Genomic DNA, 16,807 nt, shown 5'->3' with positions numbered 1-16,807 from the left:
ACAGGCTGTCTTGACTATGTGCTGATTACTCTGTGTTCTTGGGACTCATATTCTTCGTAGTCATTCATATCACAAGTTTAATCTAGTTTAGCTACACTAGCATCTAAAATTGGTAAATGTGCTATGATTTACATTCAAAATAGATGCTTTCACTTTTGAATAGCTACCTTGTAGAAAGCAAAAAAAAAAAAAATGTGTCAGCTCTGCACAGGTCAAAATCTTGTTGAAGATGGCACATGTAATCCTCTGGTAGCGAACCTAAATTTATACAACAGCTACCCGTTCCTAGCCTGGAAAAGATCATAGTTGATCAAGAAACATATCATGGTCATATTTTGCTTGTTGCCTTCTTTTAATCAGACATCTTCCAGCATCGTTTTAAAAATATCATGTTTTGACTCCATGTTTTCTCATTCTTTATGAATTCAACAGTCTATGCAACATTCACTTAATTTTCCTTCATCTCTAGAATCACATTACATGCTTTATATAGATTTTTGGAAAACTTTTTTATCTGTTTCTTCATATTTGCAGTTTATTCTTCTCTTTGAAGTGCACGGAAATGATGATAATATAATCAGCCTCATCACCTAAACACAGATGAATGTGACAAAAAGGCACGTGGCCTAAGAAATAAAAGTTCAGCCTGTTTTTGACATAAGTGTCAAGACAAACTAAGAGTTGCCCTTGCAACAGATAATTAGGGAAAACTGTCAAGCCTGCAGCTTAATCCTGTGTACATCTGCTCAAAGTCAGCTCTGAAAACTGTGGGATCTAGGAAGACAATCTTTTGTAATTAGCCAAGGCCACTATAATCCATAAAAACATCTGATCAAATTGATTTCCAGTCCATCAAGTGATATCTGTCAACATCAACCTTACGATCCTCCCCAAACTGTGACCACCACATGTAAAGCTCTAAGGTCATTTAAAGGTCCCTTTGCCTCATAAATAAAAATCATTTTCACTTTTTGACAGGCTGCTTTTGTGTGTGTGTGTGGTGGTAGGAAACAGTGGAAAAAGAAAAAGATGGAATTTCAGAAACATTCATAAACAATAGCGTGCAAAAGACAGAAATTCACAAAACAACTTTTGTAAAATCAATGTTCTGCAAATGTGTAGATAACAAAATGTGTAATTTATGAAGAGAAAATCATATTATCTCTGCTTCTACTCTAAAGTTCTTTCGATTGCTCTTATCGTAGGCATTGTTGAACATTGCACCCAGTCTGTTTCACTACTTAGATGAGCAGCTTGCATCTCTCTGTCATAGCTCTGGTGTTCTCTGGTCTCTAGACAGTCTCTGTTCCAATCACTCAATCATCTTTCTTAATCTCAGGCTTTTTGTTTGGATTATAGCACAGCGGTAGGGCGTTTGCCTTGCACACAGCCAATTTAGCCGACCTGAGTTCGATTCCTCTGTATTCGATAGGCTAAAACAGTAACAACAAGTCTCACAATGGAGATATTAATGGGCCCGCTTCACTGGTAGTGAATCCACTGAATACACTAGTGGATTCACTACCAGGATTTCACTGAGATAAAATTTAAAATTTTATTTCTTAATACACCAACTTGTACTACTGGCATTATAATATAACTCTATAACATCTGATCACATAAGTGTATATATGGGCATACTATATATGTAATTTTTGTACACACACATATAACAGGGGCCTCTGAGGTAGTATAGTGGGTAGGACACTTACCTTGCATGCTGTTGACCCTGGTTCTATATTGGGCATCCAATATACTCTCCTGATCATTGCAAGGAATAATTCCTGAAAGCAAAGCTAGAGTAACCCCTGAGTATCCCCAGGAATTGCCCCCAAACCAAAGGGAAATCAGCACAGAACATATGGATAGAATGCACAAACATAGAGCTATTGATAAATGTAAAATAATACCTACTTCTATTTTAAGGGATGTCTTTAAAGAATCTAATTATATAGATCTACATTCACCACTTCAAACACTCTAACAATTTAAGACACATATTTGGACATTACCTTTATCCTATTCTTCTTAGATCCCTAATTATGTTTCTATTCTTCCACAACCATCAGACCATGACAATTCTTTTCTCCCAAGCACTTCCTATGATCCATTTAACATGTTTTCTTTTCCTCATTCCTATCGTTTCTTATGTGCGTATGCCATAGTCTCCCTCTGTAGACTTGACACTTTCAATTCGTCATAAAACTACTACTAACTTAACCAGATAAAATGCAGCTCTAACTCTTTACCTTCAGAATTTTTCAAACATTTCTCATAGCCTTATCCTGGTTATGTATGGCCTCTAATTTTCCAAATAAATTCCATGAAAATACAATTCATAGTGTATATGTGCTACAATGTGTATGCTAAGTTTATTAACCTATATTTTCATGTTATCTTAATTTTTATCCTAAAATAAGAAATTGCAAGTCCATAATTGTGCCTACAATATGACATATCTTAGGTACCAATTAATATTATGCAAGCTTCAAACCACAGCACTCAAAAGGAGAGAGAAGACAAAAGGGAATGCCCTGCCACAGAGGCGAGGTAGGATGGAGGAGATGGGAGGGGGTTGGAGGGATACTCAGATCATTGGTGGTGGAGAATGGGCACTGGTTGATGGATGGGTACTTGATCATTGTATAACTGAAATCCAAGTACAAAGATTTGTAAGTCTACAACTGTACCTCATGGTGTTTCACTAATAAAAATTTAAAAAAAAACACATACACAAAAAATACTATGCAAACTTACACATTGTATCAATCACAGTTCTGATGTAGAAAATAATGTATTATCACTATGTCAATTTATTATTATACAATATATTAATACACTACTAGACATGGAAATGCAAATAATAAAATGGTCTAGGAAGCTAGAGTAAACTATGTCATTTAAAGACTGGATATTGGAATTCCAATAACTAAATCTAAGTCTAGTAATACCAGTTGGAATATAACAACAGCACAAGTTAAAGTATAGCACTGTCCTCCCATTGTTTGTCGATTTGCTCTAGCGAGCACCAGTAACATCTCACAACAAATTGTGAGGCTTGTTATTACTGTTTTTGGCATATCTAATATGTCATAGGGAGCTTGCCAGGCTTTGCCATGCAGGGAGATATTCTCAGTAGCTTGCCTGGTTCTCTGACAGGGGTGGACGAATTGAACCTAGGTCGATTGTGTGCAAGGCAAGCGCCCTACCCACGATGCTACCGCTCCAGCCCAGTTAAAATATAAGCATGCATAAAATGTATAATTTGTGCATAAAAATATTTATATATTTTCTTACTTTCATAGAGATTATATAAAATAAGGTGGGAAAGATCTGATAGAATTGTCTATATGTACACAAACATATAAATATAATTAGAAGAAAAATATCACATTGAGAGCTCCAAATCACATTTTAATGAAGCAAGCAACCTTTCTAAAGACAAATTCACCATGAGTCATTCAGAAACCTAGTTACAACATACAGTTAATGCATTCTCTAATAGCTTTCAGGCTGGTTTTAAATACTTCTAGCCTCAAGGCTGATGATGTCAAGGTTATGTGAGTTTGAATTTGAGAAACCTTTATGAAATACCTGTTTTTCCTGTGTTGTATTGTATAGTACAGTTAAAACTGAAAATGTCCCAGCGATTAAAAAAAATTATATGGGTGATAGAGATAGTGCAGTTTTAGGGTGTGTGCCTTGCATGCAGCCAACCCAGGTTTTATTCTAGGTAACACAAATGGTCCCTCAATCCCTACCAAGAACGAGCCCTTTGCACAGAGCCAGGAGTAAGCCCTGAGCATTGCCAGAGGTGGGGTGTGTTTGTGTGTGCATGCGTGTATGTGTGCGTGCATGCTCATGGGTGCACACATACACATACAAACACACACAGAGAGAGTTATATGTATGTGTGTGGATGTAAAGTTTCTGGGTTTGTGTGTAATATTGTTGATGTTTAGAAATCTAGTTGAGGGTATTTTAAAAAACACTAAAATTCTACAGAATTCTTCTATTTCCAGATCAGTTAAAAGTCTACTAGTTCAGTCTGTATATTCACCACTCTATCTTTGTTTCTTAACCCAAACTATTAATTAATGATTACATGTTTAAGATTTGGCCAAATCTCACCTCTTTCAAGAAACCCTATATAGTTAATTTTATCTTTTTTTAAAAAAATATGTATTCCTCTGTTTACCACTGAATTTTACTATTTATCACTGAAGGATTTTATTGTTAGTTTTTCCCTTTTGTAGTTTATAAAAATGAGATATTTTAGATTAATCAATACTGTTAATAATCACTATATTAAAAACCATCTGTACTGAAACTTGACAATGAAGAGTTTGACACTTAGAGTATGCTATTTCTGCCCCCCTTTTCTCCCCACCTCTGCCCTCTGCTGAGAACTTCTTTGATATTATAGGAGTCAGGAGAGTGCTTTGTAATTCTCAGGCATAATCTGGAAGTATAGTCAATTAAATGTCTAAAAACCACTAATGAAAATATGGTCCAGTCACCTGGATCTTGAGAAATGTCTCAAAGGCATAATTCACAGGTTTTTCACATGATTTCTGACAGTTTTAAGCCTCAAATAATGTGTCTGTTAATAAACATTTCTTACATTAATTCTTATCCATGTTATTTCTTCACATTTTCTTCTTTGTATTTTCTGGAATCACCTTCAAATAAATTATTTGTTCCTCGTCATTTTTTTTTTTTTTTTGCTGGAGCGATAGCACAGCGGTAGGGTTTTTGCCTTGTGTGCAACCAGCCCGGCCAAGCTGGGACCAATTCCTCTGCCCTCTTGGAGAGCCCAGCAAGCTACTGAGAGTATCTCACCCACAAGGCAAAACCTGACAAGCTACCCATGAGGTATTCAATATGCCAAACACAGTAACAAGAAGTCTCAAAATGGAGGTGTTATTGGGCCCGTTAGAGCAAATCAATAAACAATGGGAGGAGAGTCAATTTTTGTGAGAATCCAAATTGAGATAGTTGATGAAAAGCAGGTGTTCACTCGGGGCGCTTCAGAGGTGGTTGGGTGAGACCCCACTCCTTCCCAAGAGAGCCAGTCCTGACAGTCAAAAACCTCCAGAACCCACCCACCACCATGCTCATGGCAGCTCTACACACGCTTGGGCCGAGCCTCACTCATGAGTGAATCTTTTCCTGGACCGCACACAGCTGCAACACTTCATAGACACACCATACCCATACTCCAAGAGTACCACACCACATTTGATGGGATCAAAGTAGGAATCAACTAATCTTAAGTCACTTAAATCACTTAATTTCGCGTTAGTCGTCAATTTGCTAGAGTGGGCACCAGTAACGTCTCCATTTGTCCCTGTCACGTGCTAGTGTAGCCCAATGGCATCTGTTCGCTCTGGGAACATGAAGAGCCTCAAATCGATCATTCATGATCTTGACGAAGAAGTCTGCTCATCTGGTAGGTGGGCGGCCACGCGGTCTTTTGACATCCCGTGGAATCCAGTCGGTAACAGCTCTAGTCCAGCGGTCCTCTTTAAATCTCATTACATGACCAGCCCATCTGATTTTTGAAACCTTAGCAAATGAGACAGCGTCCCTGATTCTTGATCATCGACGGATGTCGGAACTCCGGATTCTTTCTCTCATTTGAGTGAAACGTGCTATTCCAAGCATAGCTCTTTCTATTCTTCTTTGGGAGACCTGAATAGCGTTCATATCCTGTTTGCGTAGGGCCCAGGTCTCTGAGGCATATGTTAATGCAGGAAGAACAGTGGAATCAAAGAGATATGCCCGGAGACGGAGGTTCTTCGTCCTCTTAGCTATTTCTTCGACATTCTTGAAGGCCTTCCAAGCCGCTCTCTTCCTGCGCAGCTCGGGTGCCAGGTCATTAGTCATGTTGACCTCTCGACCTAGGTACACATAGCTGTTTCATTAGAGATGGTCATTCCGTTGAGAGGGAATGGGGCATCAGGAACGAGGCTGTTTCTCATAAACATTGTCTTTGTAAGATTCAGCTGTAGTCCTACCTTTCCACACTCACAGTCAAAGTCGGCCAGCATTTGTGCCGCTTGGCTGATGTTTGGTGTTATTAAAACAATGTCATCAGCAAAGAGGAGGTGGTGTAGTTGCCGACCATCTATCTTCACTCCCATTCCTTCCCATTCCAGTCGTTGCATGATGTTCTCGAGGGTGGCACTGAAGAGTTTCGGTGAAATGGTATCACCCTGCCGAACCCCTCTCTTGACATCAACGATCACTTCTTTGTAGAATGGTGAGATCCTGGGAGTGAATCCGCAATACAGCTCACGGAGGATCTTGATGTATTGGGCTTGAATGCCCTGATTGGCTAGGGCTTCAATGACCGCTTCTGTCTCAACAGAATCAAAGGCCTTCTTTAAATCAATGAACTTTAAACAGAGCGGCATCTTGAACTCCCCTGAAACCTCAATGAGCTTGGTTATCGTGTGGATATGGTCGATGGTGCTGAATCCTTTGCGGAACCTGGCTTGCTCGCATGGTTGGCCTTCATCTAGTGTTCTGCCAATCCTATTTAGGATGACTCGAGTGAACAACTTGTAGATGACAGACAATAGGCAGATAGGGCGATAATTGCCAATGTCATGGATGTCTCCCTTCTTGAACAGTAGTACGGTCCTGCTGGTATTCCATTGGGACGGAACCTTGCATTCAGACAGGTAGCGAGTGAAGAGCCGGGCCAGTGTATTGATGAGTACTGACGGTAGGTTCTTCAGGTGTTCAGGTCTGACCTTGTCTGGGCCGGGTGCTGTTCGTTTCTTTACCTACAAAATGGCGTGTCGGATTTCGAAAGGGAGAACATTGGGAATGACTTATCCATCCTGTGGAATTTGGTATGTCGGCAAGTGGACATGGCTATTGAAGAGATTTGAGTAGAAGTCATGGATAATCTTCTCCATTGCTATTCTGGAGGATGTGATGGATCCATCAGGACGTCGGAGGGCAGTCTTCTTGGTCTTGTAGTTGGCGAAGGACAGGCAGGAGTTACGAATACTTTTCCCGGCTTCTGCCGCATCTACCAGTACTTCTGCTCTTTTCTCTTTGAGGTCTTCCTTGATTGCATCTCTGCAGTGCTTTGGGAGCTCGGACGTTAGCTTGTGGTTGTCTGAGGCATGCGCCAAACCATGTTGCCGAATTAGCTCACGAGTTTTCGAAGACAGGCATTTTTTTGTGGCTATCTCTCTATTGTCGTTCCTCACACATTCATGGAGGTACCGAACCAGTCAATCGTATTCCTCGTCAATGTTCTCAAAAATGGCATCTTCCCATGCTGCCGCAATAGTGCCAAAGAGCTCCCAGTTGGTGGTCATTTTGGGAGTTCTCTTTTTGAACTTTGCAGCCCTTTCTCCCCGCTCTGTGAAGTAGAATTTTGCACGAAGGAGACGGTGGTCCGATCCCGTTCGAAATTTTGGGACAACAGCAACATCAGTCAGGAAAAACCGTCGATTGAATATGATGTGGTCTATTTCGTTGTGGAATCGTCCACCGGGAGACTCCCATGTCCATCGTTTAGATTCTGCCTTCTGGAACTTTGAGTTACCATGGATGGTCTTGGTCGACATGATGAACTCAGACAGTCTCTCACCCTGTTCGTTCCATTCTAGGCCATGGGTCCCAATGTGAAGTTCTTCAGCTGATCTTCTCGGTCCTATCTTGGCATTAAAATCACCCACAATGATCTTGTAGAAGGTGCGGTCTTCTTTGTAGAACTTCTCCAGCTCCATGTAGAACTTCTCCAGCTCCATGTAGAACTTCTCGATTTCTCTTTCATCATAATGAGATATTGGTGTGTAGACAACGAAGATAGAAACTGCACACAGTGAGCCACATCTATTCAAATGTAAACGTCCGATTCGGGTTGTTAGGCATTCGAATGAATCAATGCTCTTGGCCAAGTTTGTGTTGACAAGGACACCGACGCCTCCAACACCTCTTTTATCGCATGTTCCGAGGAACAATTCTTCTCCAGTGTCGAAAACGGCATGGTGAGATTCGTGCCTTCTTGTCTCGGTCAGACCAATGATGTCGTACTTGATCATTCGCACTTGTACCATCAGGTCCTCGATGGATACATCTGATGCTAGAGTTTGTGCATTGAAAGTACAGATGATCATTTTTGTCTTCCTTCGTTGTGGCAGCCTAGTTCGTCCTTGAGATTTTGTCGGCCTCTCCTTTCTCATCCTTCTTAGTGCTGCCATGTTGGTTTAGCCTTCAGGGTCAGGTGAATGAGACCAGTTGTAGTTACTAGTTTTGGCATATCGAATACACAACTGATAGATTGCCAGGCTCTTCCGTGCGGGTGGAATACTCTCGGTAGCTAGCCAGTCTTTCCGAGAGGGATAGAGGCTTTTGGGGCGACCTCTAATCACCCTTGTATGTGTTACCGTATTTGAACCCGATCAAATATGATATCACAATTCCGGAAGATGGGTATTTAGTGTCTTATGATGTGTCGCGCGGCCGCAAAGTGGCCGTGCACGTTCGGAAAGCATCCTGGAGTGTGGCGACAGCTGGGTAGTGGAGGTAGTGTCCAACTAATCTTAGAGGATAATATTATATTATTTCAATTCTGCCATGGGGCGGGGATTGGGGTTCAGGATGGAAACACCTGAAATGTGGTTGTGGGAAGGTGTAATGGTTTGGGATTGGGGTCTGAATATTAAATATAATCAAATATTGTGAACTACTTTATAAAATAAAAAAAGAAAAGAAAAGTAGGTGTTCATTAAATTCTTTGTTGCTGCCTAAGGAAGAGCTCCACATGTCCCTCACACCTCTGTGCTCTGTTGGCCAGACGCAGGTGTCCTGTGTGGGACAGCTACATCTGGCGATACTCAGGGATTACTCCTGGCTGGGGATGAACCTGGTTCTGCTGCTTGCAAGACCCATTGCACAATTTGCATTCATCCCACAAGAGTAAATGAATGAATCTATTTCCCAGCTCTGTGCCCTTCACCCACCCACGCTCCTACCCTGGGCAGATGTCCAAGCTTGGAGAAGAGCTGGGAAACCAAACCACATCCAAGCCTTTGTGTCATAGAACCACTGGCATTTCCATTTCCACATGTGCCCCGTTGGCGGGTGACCTTGCAGATGGTCCTGTCACAGGGCTATGGGGAAGTGATAGCTGGAACATCTGGAATGGAAGATCTGAGTTACTTCCCCTGGAGAAATTGCCCCACAGGGGCTGGCAATCTGGGTGGAGGCAGCCTGGAGCAACTGTGTGTGTGTGTTGTGGGGGAGAAATACTAAATGATTGTTTGGCCCCCAAATCAGGCCAGGGCAAGAGCATTGAGCTGTTCCCTCCGTGGAGTGCCCAAACATATCTGATTTTATTTATTTATTTATTTATTTATTTATTTATTTATTTATTTTGCTTTTGCGGTCATACCTGGAGCAATAGCAAAGTGATAGGGTATTTGCCTTGTACAGCCAGTCCAGACGAGCTGGGTTTGATTCCTCCGCCCCTCTCGGAGAGCCAGGCAAGCTACTCAGAGTATCTCGTCTGCATGGCAAAACCTGGCAAGCTACCTGTGACGTATTGGATATGCCAAACACAGTAACAAAAAGTCTCTCAATGGAGACGTTACTGTACTCACTTGAGCAAATAAATGAATAATGAAAGGACAGTGACAGGGACAGTTGCAAAACCCAGATGAATACTGTGATGTGATATTACAAGATCAAAGGTGTATGCAAGTATAGCAAGAGTCACAATGGAGGTACAGGTAAAGTTTTGCAGTTCCCTTGGTTGTTCTTAAGTCTGTTATCTACATTTAGAACCTTTTTCACTGGTCTATTATTATTATGCTTTTCCAAATTTTTTTAAAAAAATTATTAGCAAATCATTGTGAGGTACAGTTACCGAAGTATGAACTTTCATGCTTGTGTTTCAGTCATACATAGATCAAGTACCCTTTCCTCCACCAGTGCCTATTTTCTACCACAAAGGGGCCAGCATCCCTCCGACCACCCTCACCTCGTCGCCTCCACCCCACCCCACTTCTGTGGCAGGGCATTCCCTTTAGTTCTCTCTCTCTATCTCCTTTATGGTGTTGTGGTTTGCAATAGAGGTATTAAGTGGCCATCATGTTCAGTCTGTAGTCTACTTTCAGCCCTCATCTCCCATCCCAAGTGGGCCATCCTAGCACCCTTCTCTATCTGAGCGGCCTTTCCCCCCAGCATGTGAGACGAGCTTCTAAGTTGTGGAATAATCCTCCTGAAAATTATCTCTGTATTCTTGGGTGTTAGTCTCCCATTCTGTCACTTTATATACCACAAATGATTGCACTTTTCCAATCTTTTTGAACATACACCTATTTGCTCTCTTAAGGAAATTGCCAAAATAATTTGGATGTCTTCTTATGATTTTCTTCCCTCAAAAATGTACTATTGGTCATTTTATCCTGGATTGACCCTGATTGTACACAGTCATATCCAGGTGCAAGTCATAGCATGTTGTCTCCCCCCCACTCCCGCCCCGAATAATTTATCTTTTAGTAGAGATCTTTGGGAGATCCATTGTCATAGACAAGACATGAATTCTATGTAAGCTTAAATTCCAATTATAGAAATCCCAGCACTATGATGGTTAATAGAAGAAATAATATTCAGATGAAAAGAGGCATTTTGTACTATTCCAAAGGTACAGTTTTGTTATACATATTTATGGAGTTGTAATCTGAATAAAAAGGAAAACTGTCTATTTTAAAGTTTCTTTAGGCTAAAAGAGTAGTTTACACACATTCTGACTATTTGGCTTTCTCTGCTATTACTTAGCAGTAAAACTGATGTGAAAAAGGTTGAGGTACAGGATTTTAGAAACCAATAGGAGAATGTTTGAATTACAAGTGGCATTTGATAATAAAATAAATCCCACTTCCTGAACTGTACTCTACTGGACAGTGTAGTTGCTCAAATTAAGTGCATGAGTTATTACATGGAATTTTTGAAAATGTTGAATGCTTAAAATACTTCTGCCATCATTATATACAAATTCAGTTTGTTTTCAATTTTTTGAAATGATCTTAATATAAAAGTATGTTGGTAACAATGTCTATTTTAGTTTTAAAATAATGAGGCCGGCATGTAACTCAGCAGTTGAACTCATGTCTTATATATGTGAGATTCTAGATTTAAACGTTGGTAACACGTTCACATGCATACACACACAGACAGTGAAAAAGACTTTACAGACAATTCTATATGTAAAGTTATTACAATTTACCATTGGATGAGAAGTTATCTTTCTTTCACATGATGCCTACCATTAATGTATTCTGTTGTATCCCTGTTAATTCAAGGTATTTATTTCTGAAATATCATAGTGTTAATGTGTACTCTGGGTTTGAAAAAATATAGATTTTTAAAAACAATGTTAACTTTTTTATATCATACCTGATATCCTCACTAAAATAATTTATAAATATGCTGTTCTTGTCAGTATCTAGCCTAGAGCTTTTCAGCAAGATAATATGCTCCTCTCCTATTTAGCATTTAATATAATCATAACTCTTGAGGGGTAATTATTGAAACCTAATTAGAAAGACAACCAATTGGACATTTATTCAACTCAAAGTATCCTAATTTTATCTATAAAGATATTTCTTATTATCATCATTTTAATAGACTATTTAAGAAGATGGTCTAACTTAATGTTGGAGTTACCCATTAGAGTTAGGAGAGTTGACTTTTATTTAGTCTAAGTTTTCGCAGAGATTTGTCATTAATATAATTTTTTAAAGCACATCAATTTTGAGAATGCAAAATTTAAAGAACATTCCTATATTACTACTTTTGCAATTTGTACCACAAACATACCTTCAAAGAACTGAGTGAAAGTTTTAATATCTATAAATTGAGGCTATGTATTTGGCAAAATACTAAAAATTTCAACTTGTTTAACTCTTACAATGTCCAGAGTGTGCTTAGATTTCCAAGATGTAATAAGTGTAGATACTGGTTTCAGTCATCTGTATGAGGCAGTACTGATACAAAGGATTCCTACTCATGTGCTCAGAACTATCCAGAAATGTATTGGGAGCTGCAGCTTGCCACACCTGCTCTGGTGTCTATTATCCCTTCACCATAGCTCCAATACTTTTTCTCTTTTTAAATTTTCATTGAAATAGCATCATTGGCTGTCAGGTCTAAAACACTTAAATATAAATACTTAAATCCTTAAATATTTTGATATATTTTTGGTGAAAAAGGAAAATTGGTAAGTGCAGGTGCATATCTACTATTTCTTATCATTTTACTTTTATGTTTGCTGGGTTTTTATTCATGTTTGCTATCACCTTGATTTACTGGTATTTTCAGCAAGATGTACCTGTTTAAAGGTTTTTGGGTTTTATTTGTTGTGTATCAGCATTATGATCCTGTACTTCAATCTAAGTTTGTTTCACATAAAATTATTAAAGGGTTCTTACATATGGACATAATTATTCATTTGAACTATTTGTATTTATTAAATAAATGCAAACTTTAAGAATATTTATCATTTAATTAGCATACTATGCATAATATACATCATTATTAGAGTTCATTTTCTAGAATTTTATATAAATGAAAGAGTGCAATATTTACTTTAAGTGCACAACTTATTTTACTCAGCATTATTCTAAAAGCCATGTGTTAGCATGCCTCAACAGTTCATTTATTTTACTACTGTTATTTGAATGTGTAAAAATATCATGATTTGTTTATCCATTTACTTTTGATAGATACCTATCTTATGTGTAGTTGGAGAAACAAATAAAGCTGCTGTGGCCATTCATGCACAAATCTTGACATGGCCATATGCTTCTGTTTGTTTCTGTTAAACACCTGTGTGGAATTGCAGTGTCTTAAAAATGTACATATGAGATATGTGTGTACATTTTTAAGACAGTGTCAATTACTTTCCAATGGAGTTATATTTTATTTGGAAGGTAGTGTCAGACCATACCCAGTGATGCTAGGGATCACTTCTGTGTTGCTCAGGAGTTCATGTGTGATACCTAGAATAGAATATGGATATACAACATGCAGGCAACTGTCATACTTTCTTTACTATCTCTCTGCTCATAGGAGTTATACTACTACTTCAAATTTTACATGTAGAACACTATAGCTTTAGTTTTTCTATACCTTAGCCAATATTTTTTTTATCTTTTGTAATATGTATTTAAGTTTTTCAAATTACTAAGGATGTTGACCATAATTTTAGGTTATTAAAAGACATTCATATATCTTCTTTCATAGAGTGAATTATGAATTTTTGTTTAAAATATACAAAATGAATGTTCTCGTGATAATATGCATCAGTATATGATTTTTATGATTCCCTATCCATTTTCTTACTGTTAATTTTGGTTTATTGACCATACCTCGTGGTGCTTGGGACTGATTCCTGTCTCTGCACTCACGGATCAAACCTGGCAGACTTAGGGAACCATATGTGATGCCGGGGATTGAACCCTGGTTTACTACATTCAAAGTAAGTGCTCTACTCACTGTGCTATCACTCTAGCCCAATATTTTTTTTATAATATATGTTTTGGCATGTATTTAAACATATGTACTGACTTCTAAATATAAGTCATAGTAAACCTTTTCCTATAACCTTCTTCTTTTGGCCACCTCTGTTTTATATCCCAATGGCTCATTTGTCCACACATTTAGTTATTTTTAAAAAGTGCATTTGAGACTGTGCTAATATCTTGTCAGATTTTGCAGATAGATGCACTTCCATATTCTATCAAAATTTCTTAGTGTTCCTCTTTTACTTTTTACAGTGGCCTATATTGAATTGCAAGTGTGAAATCCAAAGAAGTTGAAGCTAGAGAAATTTCTCTCTAGGGATTTCAGAATGCCTTTCCATGTGTGTAAGTTCCAGGAAAGAGATGGGACAAATTACTTCCCTTATCCACCTGAAAGGAAAATACCTTTCCTTGTATGTGAGTTGCAGGTAAGAGATGGGAAAGATTATTTTTCTTAACTTCCAGATTTTTATATGAATAGCCTAATATTGGTTCCATTTCCTCTACCAGAAAGTTCACTTACCATTTCTAGCAAAAGGAGACACTAAAAGGGCTCATAATTATTTCTGGTCTTGAATGGAATGTTGCTGTAGAAAAAGGATCTTGAAGAAGAAGTTGAATATAACTTGGAAATTAAGTGGTGCTGAAATTCTTTTTGACCTTCGCATTTCACTGTAAATTCTCTCCAAAATCAGTTTAACTCAATTTTGGGCATTTCAAGGTGACTTCTCTCACATTTATTTCTTCTAGCTTTAATTTCAGGGAAAGGAAAATGAGGCCAAATCCTTTTCTTATTGTCTTGAAATCCTACTGATACTTTGACACTTACCAAAAGTGGATCAGAACCTCTTTGATTTAAGAATAAAAAAAAGAAATACCGTGATATAAGTTTTTCCTTTGTTCCTAGAAATCTTTATGTTTTATTAAAAATATGAAAGCTGATATTAAAGTTGGTGTTTTCTTATAAAGTAACTTCTGCTGCAGTCCATGGCTTTGCAATTACCTCATCATATTTTTAGTCTTAAAGAGTTTACAACTCTTATGTTAAGCAGCAACTAAATTCTCCTTTGAAAGTTAGGAAGTTGGTTTGTTTTGCTCTTTTATTTTGAGTCTGACAACTTGGGTGAGTTTAATGATACAGGACACTTTTTGAATAAAAATATAATAATTAGATCCTGAGCACTGTTAGATGAATTCTCGAGCAAGGCCAAGATAGCCCTGATGTTCCTGGGTTCTAGATTGCTGGAGTAGCTCTACATTCTCAGGCCATAATATCGAACTTCCTTAATGTTGAGAGTGATTCTAGGAGGACCTAAGGGTTCCTGAACACAGCATGGAAAGCCCCAGCCCCAAATTATCATGATTGTTATTTTTGCCACCTGCTCCTATTTTCATATCAACTTTCATTCTTATTAATTTCTGTGACCTAGAGAGACTCCTAAGAAAACAGAACACAGATTTCTTTCATGTCTGCAAAGGTAATGCAATGGCCAGAGCAGTGTCCAAAGTGGGTTTTGAAAATAAGATATTACTTTGTATTTTTGGCTGGAGCAATAGCACAGCAGGTAGGATGTTTGCCTTGTACATGGCCAACCCAAATTTGATTCCTCTGTTCCTCTCGGAGAGCCCAGCAAGCTACTGAGAGTATCCTACCCACAGAACAGAACCTGGCAAGCTCCCTGTGGCATATTTGATATGCCCAAAACAGTAACAACAAGTCTCACAATGGAAACGTTAATGGCGCCCACTGGAGCAAATCAATGAACAACCAGAGGATTGTGCTACAGTGCTAGTTTGTATTTTCATTATGTTTTAAAGTAAGAAAATAGGAGATTTCATAAGCTCTTTGTTTAATCATTATAGCAGTTTTCCTGATCAGTCATGTGATGGATTTACATGGCCACCTTAGTTGAGTTGCTGAGTTGAATCTTTTTTTCCTCGACTTTTCTTCAAGAACAGTTCTGGGTGAAAGTGTGACCCAAGAGACAGTTTGCATTGAGTTGAAAGGAGGGAGTGAAGCAGAGGCAATCTTCTTTTTTTAAAATCTCAAGCTTTCGGCTGTTTCAGCTCACAAATAACACTAACCTCCTTTCTCACAAAGAGCAGCTTCCAGGTTCATTGCATCTTGTAAATACTGTCAGATCTTCCTTCCCTTTTTCTGACTCCAAGGGCAGGAGCCTGTTTAGTTCCCTGAAAAAAAGAGAACCATGCTCTCCTTTGTACAAACTGCATCAAATCATGTTTGTAAAACCATTGTCATGATTAATACTTATTTAAAAGTCCAGCCATGAGGTTACTTTCGGTTTTGATCTTAAACCCAGAGTGCTAAACAGTGTGCATTTTCAATATTTGAGCATGGTTACCTTTGTAAAAGCAAATCCCCAGTATCATTATTATCACAGCCTAATGCTAATATGAATTATGGTGGAATATGAATTCTAACTGTGAGAGGTAGCTTCTGAACTGCAAACCTGGCAACATATTCTGAGTGGATATTAACCCACATTATTTATTACTTGTTCTCCCACCTCTCAACCCTTAATATGCCCCAAATTGTGGTAATGGAGAGCCAGGTTACATAAGCAAATCAGAGGGGAGTTGGTACATTTATCACAAGGGAAGAAAAAAATGGACCCTGTATCTCAAAGGATCCTACCATTTTGGCTGTAAATGAGTATATATAATAGTGCACTCACTTGTACACATTCTAATTACAAACATAGTTACAAAGAATAGGAGGGTGGGCTAAATCCTCTGTCAGTGATGATAGACTAAATGTGCAGCATGTCGTCTGGGATCCATTTTTCATCAGTGGGGATTTCTGCAACAGACCCAACATCTGTCTCCACAAACAAGTCTGTTCCTGCTCACCTTTTCATTAAAACAGAAAATTGCAATTTATAGAATTCTTGCAAATCTTTTTGATCATTGGAATCATACCAGAGTGTCATCCCAATCATTGTATATAAAAATCACTGGCAAAATACAGGACTTTTTATTAAGAAACCAAATATGCCTTTTTAAGCTGTGCACTACAAAAAGTCAGAGAAAGGGACTAAAATGTAGCACTTGAGAAGAGAGGACACAGGAAGAAGAATGAGAAAATATAAATGTGCGTATATGTATATACACATATACATACATTTATTATACATCACATATATAGATATTCATTCATTCATTCATTCATCATCCTGTTATTCGTCGATTGCCTCGAGCAGGCCCCAGTAACGTCTCCTTCATCTTAGCCCTGA

Source organism: Sorex fumeus, unplaced genomic scaffold, assembly GCF_029834395.1.
Source record: "Sorex fumeus unplaced genomic scaffold, SorFum_2.1 ptg000128l, whole genome shotgun sequence".
Classification (NCBI taxonomy): domain Eukaryota; kingdom Metazoa; phylum Chordata; class Mammalia; order Eulipotyphla; family Soricidae; genus Sorex; species Sorex fumeus.
Note: the sequence above shows the minus strand (reverse complement) of the source record.